Raw genomic sequence first — 21,197 nt, forward strand, 5'->3', positions numbered from 1 at the left:
TTATCAATAGATTGTTTTTCATTTTCTCAGGTTTTTCACTAATCATTTTTCCGAGGGAAATACTATTTAGAGCACTTTTAGGAGAGAGAGAATTTCCTCTCAATTATCATTACTGTTTATTGTAGTAGCATGCCTCCTGTATAATATTAAATAAATATCAATTGAACCGTTCGCTTTATAACTCGATTAACTCCATAAAACTACTCGTAAAAATAGAGAAATACAATGAAATAATGAACATTGTTTTTTTATAATTCCGTTTATAATATAAAGGAAAATAAATTTAACGTAATCATTCAGTGCCTGCTACTGAATTTGAGTTGAATTAATGCAACTATTTAAATTAGAACACGGAGTTAAATCAAAATGGCTTCTGAAATAAATTATTTATTAATTAATGACCAAAAATATTTTGTCGTTTAATGGTGTTAAATATTTATTATTTGGGAAATTTATTATAAATATTGAAAGCTATGACTGTACCAAATGCTTTGACACTTAAATTTAAGATATTTGAAAAAAAAAGGGAGTCCTCCGAGTTCTGCAGTGATTGGCTCTTATATCAGAAAGAATTTCCAAATTGGATGGAAATCGTACAGAATTTTCCATACTTTACGATTCTGAGTAGAAAAGGGTAAGAAGATTCACTCTTAAGCGATAAGAATTAAATATAATTCAAACTTTTGGAAGTTTCAAAAATTATGAATTGAAACGTTGAGAATTTAGTGAAATTCGTGTTCACATCATTTACAGGTTAAATTGAAAGAATTTGTTCTCTCGTCATTCAAAAATTGTGAATTGAAACGTTGAGAATTTAGTGAAAGTCGTGTTCACATCATTTACAGGTTAAATTGAAAGAATTTGTTCTCTGGTCATTCAAAAATTGTGAATTGAAACGTTGAGAATTTAGTGAAAGTCGTGTTCACATCATTTACAGGTTAAATTGAAAGAATTTGTTCTCTCGTCATTCAAAAATTGTGAATTGAAACGTTGAGAATTTAGTGAAAGTCGTGTTCACATCATTTACAGGTTAAATTGAAAGAATTTGTTCTCTCGTCATTCAAAAATTGTGAATTGAAACGTTGAGAATTTAGTGAAAGTCGTGTTCACATCATTTACAGGTTAAATTGAAAGAATTTGTTCTCTCGTCATTCAAAAATTGTGAATTGAAACGTTGAGAATTTAGTGAAAGTCGTGTTCACATCATTTACAGGTTAAATTGAAAGAATTTGTTCTCTCGTCATTCAAAAATTGTGAATTGAAACGTTGAGAATTTAGTGAAAGTCGTGTTCACATCATTTACAGGTTAAATTGAAAGAATTTGTTCTCTCGTCATTCAAAAATTTTGAATTGAAACGTTGAGAATTTAGTGAAAGTCGTGTTCACATCATTTACAGGTTAAATTGAAAGAATTTGTTCTCTCGTCATTCAAAAATTGTGAATTGAAACGTTGAGAATTTAGTGAAAGTCGTGTTCACATCATTTACAGGTTAAATTGAAAGAATTTGTTCTCTCGTCATTCAAAAATTGTGAATTGAAACGTTGAGAATTTAGTGAAAGTCGTGTTCACATCATTTACAGGTTAAATTGAAAGAATTTGTTCTCTCGTCATTCAAAAATTTGTCAGACAAAACATACAAAGCAATTTATAATTTTAAAGTCTTTTGTTTCACATTATTAATATTTTTTTCTCTCCATTCTGTAAATTTAAAAAAATTATATTAATTGTCAAAATAATTAAGTGTAATATGTTAATAAAATGTAAAACACACGAAAAAAGGTAATTAATTGAATTTTATAACATTTTGATTGCGTGAGTTATATATTATTTTAATTAATTAAGTTTCAGAAGTCCCTCAAATTAAATACGGCCATTACAAGTGTTTTATAAACGTCTCATAAATATATTACGTCAAAATTTATTGCAATTTAATTTGACGATTATAAATTATTTTTTGACTTTTTTTGAAGGAGAAAGAAGTTTTAGACAGGATGTGGGTTGTAAATTTATTAATGTATCGGTTTTCTTGGCCTGATTCTTGAACATGTTAATTTTTATGACAGTTTTTTTTATTGAAGTCAAATTAAATCATTTAGTCAATAATATTAACAGCACATAAAAATTGATTAAATGGGCAGCAAAAATGTTTACTTTTTGCAATAGGGAAAATTTACGATTGTGTACCATTTTGGGAGGGAGGGGGGTATTTCAGCTGCTGAGAACAGATCACAAGAACTGAAATTCTTAAAAAGATGAAATTTGGTTCCTACATTTCGGTACTTTGATTTTTTTCTGTGAGAGGAGAGCTCTAAGGGAAGTGCTATGCTAAGGTATCGTTTGAGAAAATAATCACTTTTTCGCACGTTTTTACTTTTAGCAAATAACATTGAAAATGTTGCCGGTATTTTCAGTTTTAAGAGTAAACCTGAAAAACCGGATTTTATGACTTCAAACAACAGAATTTTATATATTTTACATTAGGTATATATTATATATCTCCTTAACAAAAACTTACAGTTTAAAATGTTAAGTATAAGGGTTGATTAAACGCCAAAATGCACACAAATCAGCAGGTAACCAACATTTCATTCATACTTCATTGATATTATTTAAGTAATTTTACTGCATTAACTTTTTATGAAATTTTTTAGAATTTATTAGATGTCACCAGACCCTTATGCTGGCCAGTTCATTCATTATAAGATTTTTGATATAATAATAAAAGGTGAGTAATATCAACATAATTAGTTATAAAAATTGAAGTAATTTTACTGCATTAACGTTTCCTTCACATTTTTAGAATTTATTAGATGTCACAGATTATGAATGAACTGGCCAGCATAAGGGTCTGTGACATCTAATAGATTCTAAAAAATTTAATAAAAAGTTAATGCAGTAAAATTACTTAAATAATATCAATGAAGTATGAATGAAATGTTGGTTACCTGCTGATTTGTGTGCATTTTGGCGTTTAATCAACCCTTATACTTAACATTTTAAACTGTAAGTTTTTGTTAAGGAGATTTTTGTACCTTTTGGATAGACTTTTCTTTTTGTCTATTATTTGGGTGGGGCAAACTCCCCTCCTTATGAGGCATAGCGTCGAGACTTTTAAAGTACAAGTCTGAACAAAATTTCGATTCCAATGACACTTCATTCATGAAAATCGGTTCACGTCTCGATAATTTGAAACGTTTGCTATACTTCCTCTTAACAAGTGTAAGAGCAGAATGTCGTTTTAATGTTACGTAGGGGAGCCCTAACCCTATCATCCTACCAAATTTTATCAAAATCGGGCCAAGATTTACAGAGAAATTAGAAATAATAATTTTGGTGGGGGCCTTACATAAAGGGGGCTAACTCCTCTCCCATTCGATGTTCAGCGTCGAGACCCCCAAAAGGGACATCTACATAAAATTCCGAATCGAATGACACCTCATTCATGAAAATCGGTTCGCGCGTTTAGGCGCTACGTAGTTTACAAAAAAGGTAACAACAACAACAACAACAAGAAGAAGAAGAAGAACAACAACAACAACCATTTTTGAAAATGCCGTTTTTGCTCATTTTCAGCAACTTTTTTCTCGAAATCTATTATATATATGTTGTTGCAAAAAAAAAATACAGTTGTAAAGAAGGATTTGCCCTACATTTTAAAAAAAATTCGGGAATTTTATCTTTTATAGAAAAAGAGAAAAAAATTGTCAAAGTTGGGAGTTTTTCAACGTTACGCTTTTTCTTGCAGTTTTTGACGATCAACCCTTATACAACTGTCCTACCGGACAGTTTTAATATATATAGTGCACTGAATAAAAGCTCTGGGCGCCAATGACCTGAGACGTTGACGCGCCTTAAAACAAAAAACAACCCTGACAATAGTTGTAATGAAATTGTGACAAATCAAAATTCAATTCTTAGTTGTTACTCACGTAATAAAGCTGTTCAAAAGAACACTAAAGAGATAAAAATTTGAAATATTTAAGAAAAAAAAATGAACTACCTTGAAAAAAAGAGCAAAAAATTTGTAAAAAAAAGATCTAAGTCTACCGAAACCAAATTAAAAAGATCATTTGCGCCCAGAGCTTTTTTTAGTGTACTGCCGCCTTCCGGACAGTATTCTCTCGTTACAGGCAACACTGTCCATTACCGGACAGTGAACTGTAAGACACTTCTAGAAAGGGCCACCAATTGGATTCAAACCCCGGAACATAATATTAAAGAAGACAAAAATAATTAAAAATTGTTTCTGGAAAAAAAGAAGTTGTCCCTTCAATCTTCTTAATGTTTTTAATTTTTCTAAAATTTTTGCTTCGCTAAAACGCTGTAATCGTATTTAGAACCACAAAGTAGTAAAACATTTGCGGTGCAATTCAGAAACGGTAAAATTTCATTACTGCTAATTATTCATGGCAATAATAAAATATTTTCAGTTCGAAATTCAATTGGAAAACCGAAAATATATTTAGAAAACAAAAAAAAAATCAATATAGAGTTCTTTGTGTAAAAATATTAATATTCGCCGCATTTTATGTAGGCCAAGCAGTTGTGAATTGCCTATAAATGAAATTATCATTAGTATTATATAATAATACAATTAATTAAAAGAAATAAACTATGGGAAACACTAGACAATTTCTAGTTTCAAAGAATTGCCGCCGGCCAAGGTCTCTGAAAAAGATAGGAATTGCATTTAATGAAGATGACGCAGTAAAATATTGCTGCAAGTTGCATAGAACAAAGTAGTGGAATAGTGAAGGTTCAGTTGTTGAATGTTTTAGAAAGCCGTTACGGGCGTGTTATTTTTATTGACCGTAAATAGATAACGCCCGTAATTCAAAACATTCACTAAAGCTAAAAACATTACATGACCTAGTCAAACTTACTGTGATTTCGCTTTATACTTCCTAAAAAGTTTAGTTTAATGGCAAAGAGATTATTTAGTGACTGGAGATCATTCTGCGGCAGTTGTTTCGAACTTTTTAGTGGTACCCTGCCTGTGTTGTTAGGAATGGAAAATTTAATAGAGTGGTTTTTATTTATGTGAGTGGATGTCCCATTTTTCAAAATATCTCAGCAAGCAATAAGCTTAGGGAAATTTAACGTGGACAAAAAAATACCTTATAATAACAACCTATTTGTTTTAAGCTTATAGTCTCAAACGTTTTCTCGAAAATGGCTTATATTTCTTCTTTAAGCTACGAGTTTAAGCGTAAACCTTTAATTTATTATTATTATGATTTAAAGGCGCGTCAATATCTGAGGTCATTGGCGCCCGAAGCTTGTTTAAGTGCACTGCCATCCATCAGACAATGTTCTCTTTTTGCAAATAACATTGTCCATCACCATACTATAAGAAGCTCCCTAGGAAGAGAAAATGTAAGGGCCAACAGCTGTATTTGAACCCGTGATCTCCGCGTTAGAATCGAGTAAAATAAAATAAATGCGTCCAAAAATAAGTAGAAAAAAAAGTAAAATCCAGTGCAATACTAAATTAATATAAAAAATAAAATTCAAAAAATTAAAATTTTTACAGAAATGATGTATAGTTTTATATTTGGTTTTAAGTTTTGACAATAAAGCTAAAGGAATAGACAAGCCGAGCGGTTAGCAAATACTAGATTCCAAAGCGGAAATCACGGGTTCGAATCCAGCTGCTAGCCCATAGATTTCGTTTTAGATAGGAGCTTCTTACAGCTCACTGCTCAGAAATGGATAGCATAGATCCAGTGATGGCGAACCTATGACCCGCGCAAGCTTTTTCACTGACCCACAATTGCTAGGCAACCATTTGTTAGTTTACGCGGGTTGATTTAGATTTTCTAATTGTGTGGATAATTTGTATTCTATCTGTATTTTTTTTTCAATCACGCATTGACACAAAACCAATTTAAATGCTCTCTATAACCTTTAGTTTGATCATTACAGTTCTAAAACAAAATATCAAATAAAATGTATAATTTTACTCATATTTTGTTTGTTAAAAAAATCGACAACCCAAAGTAAATAACCATATTTAGAGTTTTCTTCAGATAAAACATTTGTTCAGTTATGTTTGTAAAAAGAGACTTCCATAGCACTTGTTTCGTCCCGTTTTATCCGTTAAGCCAACTGAATTTTAAAGATGTTTAGTTTTGAAAATATTCAGTTTAAAATTTTTAAACTTAACTCTTGTGCAAATGGGCATTAGTGACCCAAGAGCTAGTACTAAAAAAAAAAAATGAACAAAATTTGACCCACGTCTCAAAAAGGTTTGCCATCCCTGGTATAGACTATAGATAAACTGTCCACAGACCGGCAGTGCACTAACTAAGGCTCCGAGCGCCAATAACAGAATGAAATTTACATTTTGATAAATCACTAAGAAATAACATTAATAAATTTTGTTTTTGCATTAAAAGTATAATCACAGGACGATGGCATTAAAATATTTTTTTGTTTACAAATTGTAAGTAAAACTTAGAAAAGAAAATTCAATTAATTAAACTGCGCTACAAATTTTCACGATTATTTCAAAAATCATATTTACAGATAAATAGTTTAGTAAACTACGTCTATCTCAATGAGATTAAAATGCATCTTCATTTTGCTTCTCTTTTTTTGTACACAACTGACCACACAGTTCACCCGGGTGATTGCACATGCGGTTCACAAGTAGAAATAGCTATTGTATTAAAAAATAAAAAAAAAATGCAGTCTGCTGTGGTCATTGCGCTAATAAAAGCAATAAATAATAAAAAAAAGTATATATGTATTCAATTATGTAAAAAAGGTAGTTGTATTCTGTCTAGTTATTGAATTTTAATCAATAAACAGCCATCAGAATAGTTATACTTAAGTGTAGCTTCTTGTAATAGATTAATTAGTAGAATAAGCAATAACAATTTGTAGCTTTAATTACCAGCATGTTTACGTTCACACTATTGTATGAGGGACTGACTGGGTTGGTTATAAAAGAATGTATACGGCCATATTGCTTTTGTGGTGGCTTATCGAATCATATTCCAAGTTTATACACAGTTCTAATAAACTTATTTAAATTTGATTTAACTAAGTAAAATTTATAACAAAAAAAATAGTAATTCTATTGGTATAGTATTAAATAAATATTTTGTACTTACATAATTTAAAAAATGGTGGTGTTTAACTAAGATAGAAAAATAAGGAAGAGCTGTTAGTATGGCGTAGCGGCTGGGCGAAACTAAGGCAGACATATTGGCCAGCTGTCCCCACTCCTTACAATCTGTGTGCTGTAGCTATATCTCACTCTGCGAGAAAAGAAAAAGTGAATTAAAAATAATAATATTATAATCATACGTTCAACAAAAATAAATAAATAGTAAAAGTGAATTCAACTTTTAGATTCAGATAGCTGTGTAAGTATAATTTGCGTGGAATTTTAATTGATCTGTAAAGATATGTACAATAATAACCTGGCCTTCGTATCATTTATCAGCACGGTAAGATCAAACAAAATAATGCTTTTGTTTTCTTCTAAACGCAAACATACTTGTACGTATCAGCAGACTGTTTGTTCATTTCAACTTTGGTATATACTTCACATCGTATAAACCAGTTCTAAAGATGACAACTCGTAAACCGGTAGATTATTATTATTATTTGAAGTTTTACCGATACAAGTTAAGTTTAAACTGGTTACAAGAATGATCAGATTAATGCTGTACTTTTGAAATGCTTAAAGAAGCACGTACTGGAATTTTTTTAAACAATAAAATTTGCTTACTTTTGCTAAACAATTATTTATTGTTTACTTATTGTAAACTAGATAAATAGAGCTTGTTGATAGAACTATGAAATAAAAAACGTTTGCAAAGAGAAAGGGAATCAAAAAAGTTACCATCTTGTGAGATTCGTTAAAACTTTTACTGTTTCGCTTGATTGGAAATTGAGCACAAATCACGGCACAGGTGTTTTTAAAATTTTATCAGGCTTTAGAGGCAGTTGGAAAAATTATTTGTTCTTCTGCAAATCATATTGTAGTTCTTTGTTTTATTTTTGTATTTAGGGCACGACAATATCTAAGGTTGTTGGCGCCCGTAGCCTTTCTTAGTGGTCTCCGGGCAGTGTTCACTGGTTACAGTCGTATCTATACTGTCCATCTCTATACAGTGAGTTGATTCGAACCTATGATCTCCGCGTTGGAATCCAGTATTGGCTAACCACTCAGCTATTACCTTCTCTAAAATAGTTCTTTATTTATTCTTAAAATGATATGTAGATTTTTTTACTGAATGTAAAGAAAAATAAATTTTTTAAAATATTGTTTCGATGTTTCGGAAGTTTTCGGAACTGAGTTCCGAAACGTCGAACTAGTAATAAATATATTTTTAAAGAAAATTGTATTTTTCAGCCCCAGCCAATTATTACGTTTATTATTATTTATTTATTTATAATTTAAGGCGCGTCAACATCCATGGTTATTGGCGCCCGGAGCTTTTTTCAGTGCACTGCCGGCCTCCGGACAGTGTTCTCTCGTTACAGACAACACTGTCCATCACCGGACAGTGAGCTGTAAGAAGCTCCTAGGAAGAGAAAATCTAAGGGTAAGCAGCTGGATTCGAACCCGGGACCTCCGCGTGGGAGTCCGGTATGCTAACCTCATAACTAATCCCTTCCCTCGTTTATTATTATTATTATTATTATTTTCAATTCAACAACAAATCATCATAAGTTCCGTTAACTTTAATACTCGCTTCTGCTCATACAGAACTGAAAGGAATTAAATAAACTCTTTCACTCACTAACAAAATAACCTCTGAAACCAAAACGACTGATTTAGAGCTAATTTTTATAACTCAAAGTGATCTGGAATTAGGAACTTGAACTGCAGTTTTCAACCAAGCTCAGTTAAAATGCTCAGAAGATATGGACCTTTCAATTTAAAATTTTCCATTAAATAGCATATAATGCTTTACATTTCTAAAACTAATCTTATTTTTTAAACTATTTTCTGAACGGAATTTGGAAATTATTAAAAATATTTAGTAGAATGATTTACAATCGTAGTGTAGCCTTTGTAATTTGTAGATATCTAGGCTCTAAATTATTGTTTTAAGGTAAATTATTTTAACTTGCGTTAGAACTGGAAATATAAGATTCCTGAATCGATATTATTGGTAACAGCCATCGATATTTCCATTGAAAACAATTTTATCTTGAATTCTTTTACGAATTTTGATTAAGTTCATTTGAAAAGCTAGTCAAAAAAGTGAAAAAATGTTTGTAAGAAGTTAAAAACATAATCATGAATAATAATCAAAGATAAAAGCTTCCCAAGCTAGTTTTATACACATAATGTTTCCACTTTTTTTGGATGTGTATATATTAGTAAATCACTTTGTATCACAAGGGTTCTTTGTGTATATTTTGTATTTGTCTTATGTCAAAAGCGGAACTCCTTTTGATCCTATATATTCTAAATATAAACAAAAAAAAGAGGCGTGTTTCTTATCTCTTCTAGTTTAAGATGAAGACAGGATGTGGGTTGTCTTTATAACAGATTGGTTAATTCAATACAATTTCAGTTTCTATTAATAAATTAACTATCCTTAACTATTTAGGATTCAAGTTAATTTTCTAAGATAAGTGGAAAGTTTTTCGCCATAATTAAATTTTCAAGTACTTTTGGAAAAGAATTTCGTACCTAAACAATCATCGTTTTTGTACCTAAACAATCATCGTTTTTGTACCTAAACAATCATCGTTTTTGTACCTAAACAATCATCGTTTTTGTACCTAAACAATCATCGTTTTTGTACCTAAACAACCATCGTTTTTGTACCTAAACAATCATCGTTTTCGTACCTAAACAATCATCGTTTTTGTACCTAAACAATCATCGTTTTTGTACCTAAACAACCATCGTTTTTGTACCTAAACAATCATCGTTTTCGTACCTAAACAACCATCGTTTTTGTACCTAAACAATCATCGTTTTCGTACCTAAACAACCATCGTTTTTGTACCTAAACAATCATCGTTTTCGTACCTAAACAACCATCGTTTTTGTACCTAAACAATCATCGTTTTCGTACCTAAACAATCATCGTTTTTGTACCTAAACAATCATCGTTTTCGTACCTAAACAACCATCGTTTTTGTACCTAAACAATCATCGTTTTCGTACCTAAACAACCATCGTTTTTGTACCTAAACAATCATCGTTTTCGTACCTAAACAACCATCGTTTTTGTACCTAAACAATCATCGTTTTCGTATCTAAACAACCATCGTTTTTGTACCTAAACAATCATCGTTTTCGTACCTAAACAATCATCGTTTTTGTACCTAAACAATCATCGTTTTGTACCTAAACAACCATCGTTTTTGTACCTAAACAATCAACCAAACAACCTTAGTTGTCACAGTTTAAAAAAAAATTATTGTAGTCCCTAGATCGAAAAATTTGGGAAAGAAGCAATAACAATTTTGACTGAAATTGGCAATATTCTTCCTTTCTTTTGGTAAAGAAGTTATTATAAGAATAGAATCTTCTACTTTCGCGAGACAGAGGTCTGCTACGAAATCAGAAGAAGTAAAGGAGACGACGGTAACTGTCCTTTGCGAAGGATAACGGTCTTCTTCCCCTATTACAGCGTTTCCCAACCGTTTTTGGCTCGCGTACTACTTGGTAGTACATCATGCTAAATTGTACCACTTCGTAAAAATGATTGTATTTCGTGAAATTTGTTATTCCGAGAGTGTTATTTTACAATTATTATTATCTTTATTTGTATAGAGATACAATGTATCTGTTACAAAGGAGTTCCAAGTTCATCTTCACTTTATAAACTTTGTAAAGTGTAAGATCTTAGTTTTAAAACTTTTTTAAAATAAAAATTGCGCACATATTTTTCTCTTCAAAATTATTAATTAATTTACAAAGTTCTTCTTGAGGATTATTATATTTGTACCCAAATCTTCTAAATTAATATCTTTTAAGCATTCAACTACCTGTAAGTACCAATTAAATTTAATGTTGCTTGGATAGAGCTTACTCATTACAATCAGTCTCATTAAGCAGATCTTTACATAGTTATCATTTAAGTTCTATCACATGATAATTCAATTTTTTATGTCCAATAAGCCACTCGCGTACCACAGTACTGCCTTTTACATGGCAGTTGATTTCATGTACTTTGCTGCAGCACCAGTATTCTTCCTCAGGATCATTCTCCTCATCTGCAGAAATCTTATTTCAGGACACTGTCCTGAGATGGTTTTCTTCCAGATTAGTTTACTTTTCTTTGAGGTCTTCGGTTGTTTGCTCTTAACAGCGGTGTCCATCATTCATAAGGTCCTTTTTTTGCATTTTAAAGATCTCTAGTTAACAGACACTAGTTATAAGATTTTGTTCCTGCTGGAAGAAGTATCCTTGCTTATCCCCTTTACATATTCTATGCTGCGGATATGCCATCTCCACCCATGATAAATCCACCAGTCTCAAAAAGTCGATAACTTAGTCATTGAACCTATAATTCCCTTAAAAGTCTCTTTCACAGAATGGTATAAATCAAAGTCAACCATATTATCTATAAATGCATAATCTGCACTCTCAGAAGTGCAACCCTACTTCCAAGGGGCCATAATACTCCCCTCTGTTGACATATTGTCACTGAAAACTGAATCCTAGCCAGAAAATAGCTATTTTGACCTCTTATCAGTAGATTAGCGATAATCGGGAAATTTTTCATTATCAGCTCCCAATCTAAATGTAACTGGATGATTCTACAGCATCATACAGTCTACATGTTGAATGCTCTGCTTGCGGCAACTCGAAAACTTCTAATAGATTTTTTTTTTAAAGAATCTCATTATATATTCATTTATGTGTGAGGAAGGCTGGTTAAGTTAATTGGAGTTGAGGAAAGCCTTTGTTCTGCAAAATGTTATAGACATTGTACGTACTTCCATTACTACTGCAGTTGCATGCATGTTTATAATGCATGTACTCAATGGCTAATTACAGCCTTGTAATCCAATTAAGTTGTGTTTATAAAGTATGCACCATTTTATGTTCAAGCAATTATTAATAATTATTAATTCAAATTAATTTTTTTTATATGTATATAATATATATTTCTTTTAAATTAGATTGTCTGTACATTGTTGCAGGGAATATTAAATTCATTAATTGTTAATAAAAGAAGAATTACTTTTATTATAAATTAATTATATTTACGTTCTCTCACTCTTTAATTGTAAGAGTAGTTATTGTAATCTTGCGGATTTTGGATTTTAAGTTTTCATCCGTTTTGAGCTTTCCCTGTAACCAAAAATGTGGTTTTTACAAACTGATCCATGAGTATTGGTCCTCCTGTATGTAAATATCCACCATAATTCACTAAACTAAAAATTGCTGAAAATTCAAATTTGATTATTGGATATGCAGACGTCAACAATGGATTTCACAATTAAATTTTTTTCTCCCCAGAAAATCGTCGAATTCTAGCACTTCATGAAAGCAAATTTCCAGTTTTTTTAGGATTTCTTTCAATAAGTGGTTTTAACTAGTGCTGCACGAGACCGAGACGAGGCGAGACTTTATGCAATCTTGATCTCGGTCTCGGTCTCGGTCGCTCAAGTCCCGGTCTCGGTCTCGGTCTCGTCGAGATATCTCGGTCTCGGATTTTTGAATTTTTGTTTTAAGTATTAAAAGCGGTTTGCTATTAATAATCTTTTCAAAAAATGTTATTATTTTCTAATAATTATTTTAATTTATATATTGGTAATGAAAATGTGTGTAAAAGAAGACAACTACTTACACTTCAATGCAGCATATATTACTATTACTGTTATATACCTTTATATAATTTCAAAAAATGTTAAAAACGCGCCAAATAAAAGACCCAAATAACATATCTGCCTGCTATAACAAGTCGATTCGTGAAATAAAAAATACACCTCCCAACAAACTTCCCGCTCCATTAGTTATGGCTGTTGGTGAAGATAAAGAATCTGATGATTCACCTTTTGACGACGACGACGACTGCATCAATATTTTTGCACCATTTGCTCAAAAATCAGCAAATATCACCGAAGCATGGATGACAGAAATAATTAATTACACCAAATTAGACCAAGCACCAGTAGACGTTGACATTTTAGAATGGTGGAAAACACTTGAGAATTCCTTCAAAAATTTGTCTAGAATGGCGAAAGATATTTTTAGTATCTGTGCAACTTCAGTGCCATCGGAAAGATTATTTTCGCAAGCTGCGATGATAATGACCAATAGAAAATCTTCTCTAACTTCTGACACAGTAAAAGCTCTTTTATGTATCAATGCTTGGGCAAAGTGTATCTTAAAAACGAAAATTTGTGGCAATATTTTTTAGATGCATAGATAGTCTTTTTTTTCAAATTCACTAATTCTAAAATTCTAAAATATAATTCAAATAATATCAAAGTTCAAAGTATTAGATTATTAATAGTGAAATTTATGAAATTGAATGAAAGAATGATATGAATAGTGAAATTTAGTGAATTTATGTAAAAATTATGTAATTCGAAGGGGGCCGTGGCAGCCGAGCGGTGCGAGACCTGCGAAGCTAATGTGTATTATGGTACTGGGTTCGATTCCAGGTCTTAGGCCTTGGATTTTATTTAATGTTTAATACGAGAAATTTATAGTAAAATATGTTTGCTAGTCGCCTCCGTCCGCGACACCTAATTGGTAGTTGGACGTAAAGTTCCGTCTGAAAAAATAGGCGATTACTTTACTTTGCTTACTTTACTTATGTAATTCGAAATCAAATAGATGTAGTAATATTGAACATATATAATAAAATTGTATCTTTTAATAATTAATTCAATACCCGTAATAATTATTTATTAATAAAGAAGACAATTTTATAATTTTGTAGCTAAAAATTAATATTTGAAAAGCCGAGACGACACCGAGATTTCTCGACGAGATATATATCATGTCTCGATCTCGGTTGCTCAAGTCTCGTCTCGGTCACGGTCTCGGTCTTGGTACCGAGACCGAGATTTGTTTCGTTTCTCGTGCAGCACTAGTTTTAACGATTTTGTGCACTAGAAAGAGAAAAATTCTTCTCATCAGATTGTTTTTTTCTTCATTATACAATATTAATCTTTACGCTTCGACCACAGACAATCTTGAGAATCGAATAAAATTTACTGTTTAAGCACAAGTCCAAGTAGTCAGTTTCAAGGATGTTCAGCCAGTAAACAAGTTGAAAAAATGATTCATAAATATCTGCATCTTCCCCCTCTAAAGAATTATATTCATTTTAGCGAGCTACGACAGTGTTATTAAATAAAGAAGGGCAACTGTAAAGGCGAACAACGTCTTAACTCCAGCCATAAATGTCTGCCCATCTGGATGACCATTTGCCTGGAAAAGAAAAAGATGTCTCCAAATACAGGGGCTACACATTATTTATTTTGTTGTTTTTTTTAGGCTTTCTTGTTTTTTAGTTTTTCACGCGCTTAAGACTTCTTTAGCCCGCCTAAAGATAATTTAAAATTTGTAAAAAGTGGTTCTTTACATTGTTGCTAAGTTGAGTTGGTCGTATATCTTTGGCATCTCTTAATGTTGTATGTTATGAGGTCGAAATTAGTTCAACTTTTTTCTTTTTTGATTTTTTTAATCTATTTCTGTACTTTGTCATCTATTTGGTGACTGATTCTTTATCCCAAAAGGCTGGGAGACTGTTGCCAATTTCAGACATAATTTTTTAAATTAGTTTTAATGGCAAGCGACTAGGTCATCTTCCTAGGCTATGGAACATATTTTGCTCATAAGTTTTTTTTTTTTTTGATAGAGTCAAACCTAACGCATGCCCAATAAGGAGAAAATTCTTTATCGTTTGGCTCACGTCTTGTGTACCACCAAAATCAATGGAAGGTCCATGGTTGGCTATTTGACGCAGAGAGGGCTAGGACGACAATCTAGTATGGAGAAAAGATTCAGAAGATGATTTTGGATGAAGGAATGTAATGGGATTATCGCAGCAACCTCTTGGAGGGAGCCGATTCTAGTACAAATGAAGAGAATCAGTCGTTGGTCTGAGAAATTCATTCTGTATTGTCTATGGAATTTCTTAATGTCGAGTATCATCGCCTTTATGACCACTTTGTAGAGAAGAAGAGTTCATTCTGAACAATCATCTTCGATTCAGAGTCAGAGTAAACGGAAAAGTTGATGACCAGAATTGATTTTGTCCTGTATTTGTGTAAAGATCAGTCTGCTGTCCAAAAGTTGAGCCGAGGTACTTTATTATTTATTTATTTCTATTTTATTTATTTATTATTATTTATTTCTGTACTTTGTCATCTATTTGGTGACTGATTCTTTATCCCAAAAGGCTGGGAGACTATTGCCAATTTCAGACATAATTTTTTAAATTAGTTTTAATGGCAAGCGACTAGGTCATCTTCCTAGGCTATGGAACATATTTTGCTCATAAGTTTTTTTTTTTTTTGATAGAGTCAAACCTAACGCATGCCCAATAAGGTGAAAATTCTTTATCGTTTGGCTCACGTCTTGTGTACCACCAAAATCAATGGAAGGTCCATGGTTGGCTATTTGACGCAGAGAGGGCTAGGACGACAATCTAGTATGGAGAAAAGATTCAGAAGATGATTTTGGATGAAGGAATGTAATGGGATTATCGCAGCAACCTCTTGGAGGGAGCCGATTCTAGTACAAATGAAGAGAATCAGTCGTTGGTCTGAGAAATTCATTCTGTATTGTCTATGGAATTTCTTAATGTCGAGTATCATCGCCTTTATGACCACTTTGTAAAGAAGAAGAGTTCATTCTGAACAATCATCTTCGATTCAGAGTCAGAGTAAACGGAAAAGTTGATGACCAGAATTGATTTTGTCCTGTATTTGTGTAAAGATCAGTCTGCTGTCCAAAAGTTGAGCCGAGGTACTTTATGTGGTCTCAATTAAGTATAGTATAGTTGTCTACTGCTAAAATAAGTCCGTTAGTGTTATTGCCCATTCTTGGTGATGTCTTATAAGAAGCCACGTCCTAACTCATAATTAAATTCATCAAGATTACTTAAACAGTTTGAATTAAAGAAGAGATTTTTTTAAATTTAATGTGCGTCACAACATCTTAGGTAACTGTCAGTCTCTGGACAGTGTTCGCTCGTTACATACAACACTGTCCATCAACAGAGATGTTAATAAACAAGAGAATTCTTCTCGTACATTGTACAATTAGTTTGTCCAACTAATTCTAATTAAAGAAAAATATAAAGAGAGATAGGGAATAAATTTACTAGACCAAATTTTAGTAACAAAATACTTTTCAAAGATCAATTATCAACTTGGAAACCGTTTTGGTTACCACTAACTATGAATTGTAATAAATAATCGGCAAATTTACTCCGTTAACTAAGACTCAACCAAGTAGAGCAATGCAAGACGTCAGACAGCCAGCCACCTGTAGCTCATTATTTGTTCCAAGTTTACCAATCCTGAGATAGAGCTCAGTGAGGCATAGCGCTATAATGACTCAAAGTGAACTTTAAAAATGAACAACCTTTGACCCGTTTATGTTATCTGATACTTGCACATGTTGCACAGTAAATTATCCAACAAACAAGTATGCTGGTGTAGTGAGAAGGATGCAGTATTTATAAAACAGTTTTCAAGATTGTTACTATGCTCGTATGCATTTCTGCTGGAGATCAAGAGATTGCGTTTGTGTCATTTTTTTTCCTATTTTTAAAATTGAAATTTGCACGAGAAAATCTAGTTTTGAGATCTCCAGTAATCTAAATATTTATTATTCTATCAACTGAAACTGATTTTGTCTGTTTATAAATTGTATGACAAAAATTACGTAGACCTTTCATTAAATGTCTAATGCGCTTCCAAATTGAAATAATAATTAAAATTTGACAAAATTGTTCTTTTTTTAAAATCTTTTATTGTAATTTACCACTGCAACAGTTGTTGCAACAAGCAAATATGGTAAAAGAAAAAAGAAACAGAAGGAAATCATGAGTGGACAAGGGAGTGGTGCCACTCCAGTAACGTGCTATGCTCTCACGATAAGAGAAGATCACGAGGCCATCTTCTCTTCAATCTCCTTAGAGGATTACCTGGTAATGTGGAGGAAGATAGGTGTTCTATGAGAGGGTTAGGATGAGCTGCTGTAGAGGAAAGAAATTTAAGAAAACAAGTGTTAGCAAAATTTGTAATGAAAGGGATTTTGAGGTCATTATGGATATTGAAGTTAGGTACATAGAACGGAACGTTAAGAAGTTTTCGAAGTATTTTTGACTGTAACGCCTGGAGGCGTAGAGCAGTGGTTCTTAACCGGTGTTCCGCGGAACACTGGCGTTCCGCGAATATGGTCCAAGTGTTCCGCGAAATTTCAATTTTAAATGTATTGAAATTTAGAAACTTAGGAAAGATACGAAAACAAAAAATTGTTCCCTTTTTTTAATTTGAATTTAATTTTGTTCTTGCTAAATACCGAATTTCAAATTCTTAATTGTTAGTGTTCCGCGAGAAAAATATATACATATAATTGTGTACTACGTCTTTGAAAAGGTTAAGAACCACTGATATAAAGGGTTGAAAATTTTTTGGGTAATGAAATTCTGTAAAATTATGGCCGTTCTATATACTCCCACTGTGAACCACGTATTCGTATGAAATTTTGTTCTCTTGTACACTTTGTTTTTCTCAATTATAAGCTATAGTTATTTTGTGCACAGATCTATAAATGTAGAAGATATAAAGGGTTGAAAATTTTTTGGGTCATGAAATTCTGTAAAATTATGGCCGTTCTATATCTCTCACTGTGAAGCACGTATTCGTATGAAATTTTGTTCTCTTGTACACTTTGTTTTTCTCAATTATAAGCTATAGTTATTTTGTGCACAGATCTATAAATGTAGAAGATATAAAGGGTTGAAAATTTTTTGGGTCATGAAATTCTGTAAAATTATGGCCGTTCTATATCTCCCTCGGTAAAGCACGTATTCGTATCAAATTTTGTTCTCTTGTACACTTTGTTTTTCTCAATTATAAGCTATAGTTATTTTGTGCACAGATCTATAAATGTAGATGATATAAAGGGTTGAAAATTTTTTGGGTCATGAAATTCTGTAAAATTATGGCCGTTCTATATCTCCCTCGGTAAAGCACGTATTCGTATGAAATTTTGTTCTCTTGTACACTTTGTTTTTCTCAATTATAAGCTATAGTTATTTTGTGCACAGATCTATAAATGTAGAAGATATAAAGGGTTGAAAATTTTTTGGGTCATGAAATTCTGTAAAATTATGGCCGTTCTATATCTCCCTCGGTAAAGCACGTATTCGTATGAAATTTTGTTCTCTTGTACACTTTGTTTTTCTCAATTATAAGCTATAGTTATTTTGTGCACAGATCTATAAATGTAGATGATATAAAGGGTTGAAAATTTTTTGGGTCATGAAATTCTGTAAAATTATGGCCGTTCTATGTCTCCCTCGGTAAAGCACGTATTCGTATGAAATTTTGTTCTCTTGTACACTTTGTTTTTCTCAATTATAAGCTATAGTTATTTTGTGCACAGATTTATAAATGTAGAAGATATAAAGGGTTGAAAATTTTTTGGGTCATGAAATTCTGTAAAATTATGGCCGTTCTATGTCTCCCTCGGTAAAGCACGTATTCGTATGAAATTTTGTTCTCTTGTACACTTTGTTTTTCTCAATTATAAGCTATAGTTATTTTGTGCACAGATCTATAAATGTAGAAGATATAAAGGGTTGAAAATTTTTTGGGTCATGAAATCCTGTAAAATTATGGCCGTTCTATATCTCCTACTGTGAACCACGTATTCGTATGAAATTTTGTTCTCTTGTACACTTTGTTTTACTCAATTATAAGCTATAGTTATTTTGTGCACAGATCTATAAATGTAGAAGATATAAAGGGTTGAAAATTTTTTGGGTCATGAAATTCTGTAAAATTGTGGCCGTTCTATATCTCCTACTGTGAACCACGTATTCGTATGAAATTTTGTTCTCTTGTACACTTTGTTTTACTCAATTATAAGCTATAGTTATTTTGTGCACAGATCTATAAATGTAGAAGATATAAAAGGTTGAAAATTTTTTGGGTCATGAAATTCTGTAAAATTATGGCCGTTCTATATCTCCCACTGTGAACCACGTATTCGTATGAAATTTTGTTCTCTTGTACACTTTGTTTTTCTCAATTATAAGCTATAGTTATTTTGTGCACAGATCTATAAATGTAGAAGATATGAAGGGTTGAAAATTTTTTGGATCATGAAATTCTGTAATATTATGGCCGTTCTATATCTCCCACTGTAAACCACGTATTCGTATGAAATTTAGTTCTCTTGTACACTTTGTTTTTCTCAATTATAAGCTATAGTTATTTTGTGCACAGAACTTTATAGTAGAAGATATAAAGGGTTGAAAATTTTTTGGGTCCAGAAATTCTGTAAAATTGTGGCCGTTCTATATCTCCCACTGCGAACAACGTATTCGTATGAAATTTTGTTCTCTTGTACACTTTGTTTTTCTCAATTATAAGCTATAGTTATTTTGTGCACAGAACTATAAATGTAGAAGTTATGAAGGGTTGAAAATTTTTTGGGTCATGAAATTCTGTAAAATTATGGCCGTTCTATATCTCCCACGGTAAAGCACGTATTCGTATGAAATTTTGTTCTCTTGTACACTTTGTTTTTCTCAATTATAAGCTATAGTTATTTTGTGCACAGATCTATAAATGTAGAAGTTATGAAGGGTTGAAAATTTTTTGGGTCATGAAATTCTGTAAAATTATGGCCGTTCTATATCTCCCACTGTAAACCACGTATTCGTATGAAATTTTGTTCTCTTGTACACTTTGTTTTACTCAATTATAAGCTATAGTTATTTTGTGCACAGATCTATAAATGTAGAAGATATAAAGGGTTGAAAATTTTTTGGGTCATGAAATTCTGTAAAATTATGGCCGTTCTATATCTCCCACTGTGAACCAGGTATTCGTATGAAATTTTGTTCTCTTGTACACTTTGTTTTTCTCAATTATAAGCTATAGTTATTTTGTGCACAGATCTATAAATGTAGAAGATATAAAGGGTTGAAAATTTTTTGGGTCATGAAATTCTGTAAAATTATGGCCGTTCTATATCTCCCACGGTAAAGCACGTATTCGTATGAAATTTTGTTCTCTTCTACACTTTGTTTTTCTCAATTATAAGCTATAGTTATTTTGTGCACAGATCTATAAATGTAGAAGTTATGAGGGGTTGAAAATTTTTTGGGTCATGAAATTCTGTAAAATTATGGCCGTTCTATATCTCCCACTGTAAACCACGTATTCGTATGAAATTTTGTTCTCTTGTACACTTTGTTTTTCTCAATTATAAGCTATAGTTATTTTGTGCACAGAACTATAAATGTAGAAGATATAAAGGGTTGAAAATTTTTTGGGTCATGAAATTCTGTAAAATTATGGCCGTTCTATATCTCCCACTGTGAACCAGGTATTCGTATGAAATTTTGTTCTCATGTACACTTTGTTTTTCTCAATTATAAGCTATAGTTATTTTGTGCACAGATCTATAAATGTAGAAGATATAAAGGGTTGAATATTTTTTGGGTCATGAAATTCTGTAAAATTATGGCCGTTCTATATGACCCGTTCTTCGATCCCGTATGACCAAATGGGTCGCAGTAACAGTAGATATAAGAGTCTTTTGTTATGTAGGTTAAGTTTCGAACGTTTGTCAAGAAGTCTGGCGAGAAGTTTGTTTCGTTAGTTAGTTTGTTGTCTTTTCAGTCTAGTATGGGGATTCCATGTCAACCGTTTGTCTACGATAGGTGCAGTCCAAGGTAGCGTATTTGTCCACAGTTGATATAGCAGTTTGTTCAGTATGATGGGTGGTAGGATTTTCCGTCTTAGAGTAAATACTATATATTTTGATTTTGTAACGTTGGTTTTGATTCTCCATTTGAAAAGCCGGTCCTGTAAGTGGTTGATGTGTGTTTGTAGAGCTCGTGTAAGAGGATCGGAATGAGGAGATAAGATTGCAGTATCGTCAGCAAAGTTGGAAAGGATGGTATTTGGATGTTGAGGTATATCTGCTGTATATAAGGAGTAAGGAAGAGGTCCTAGGATTGTTCTTAATATTAGAAAACTGAAGTTTTTTAAATAA

At 32.0% G+C, this 21,197-nt stretch overlaps 1 protein-coding gene and 1 long non-coding RNA gene across 6 annotated transcripts in view; one reads left to right on the plus strand and one right to left on the minus strand.

Moving 5' to 3' along the window:
- Positions 1–21,197, plus strand: part of Abd-B (Homeobox protein abdominal B) — a 202,489-nt gene that overhangs the window by 77,376 nt on the left and 103,916 nt on the right. The gene's annotated exons all lie outside the window — the stretch shown is intronic.
- The window catches only part of LOC141453476 (uncharacterized), a 52,844-nt gene that overhangs the window by 22,278 nt on the left and 9,369 nt on the right, over positions 1–21,197 (minus strand). For both annotated transcript variants that reach the window (XR_012458023.1, XR_012458024.1), the window contains exon 2: positions 7,120–7,266. This is a non-coding gene — a long non-coding RNA (uncharacterized lncRNA). The remainder of the gene's footprint in view (positions 1–7,119; positions 7,267–21,197) is intronic.

The sequence above is a fragment of the Rhodnius prolixus genome, unplaced genomic scaffold, assembly GCF_049639745.1.
Source record: "Rhodnius prolixus isolate KJV_2025 unplaced genomic scaffold, Rpr scaffold_3, whole genome shotgun sequence".
Lineage (NCBI taxonomy): Eukaryota > Metazoa > Arthropoda > Insecta > Hemiptera > Reduviidae > Rhodnius > Rhodnius prolixus.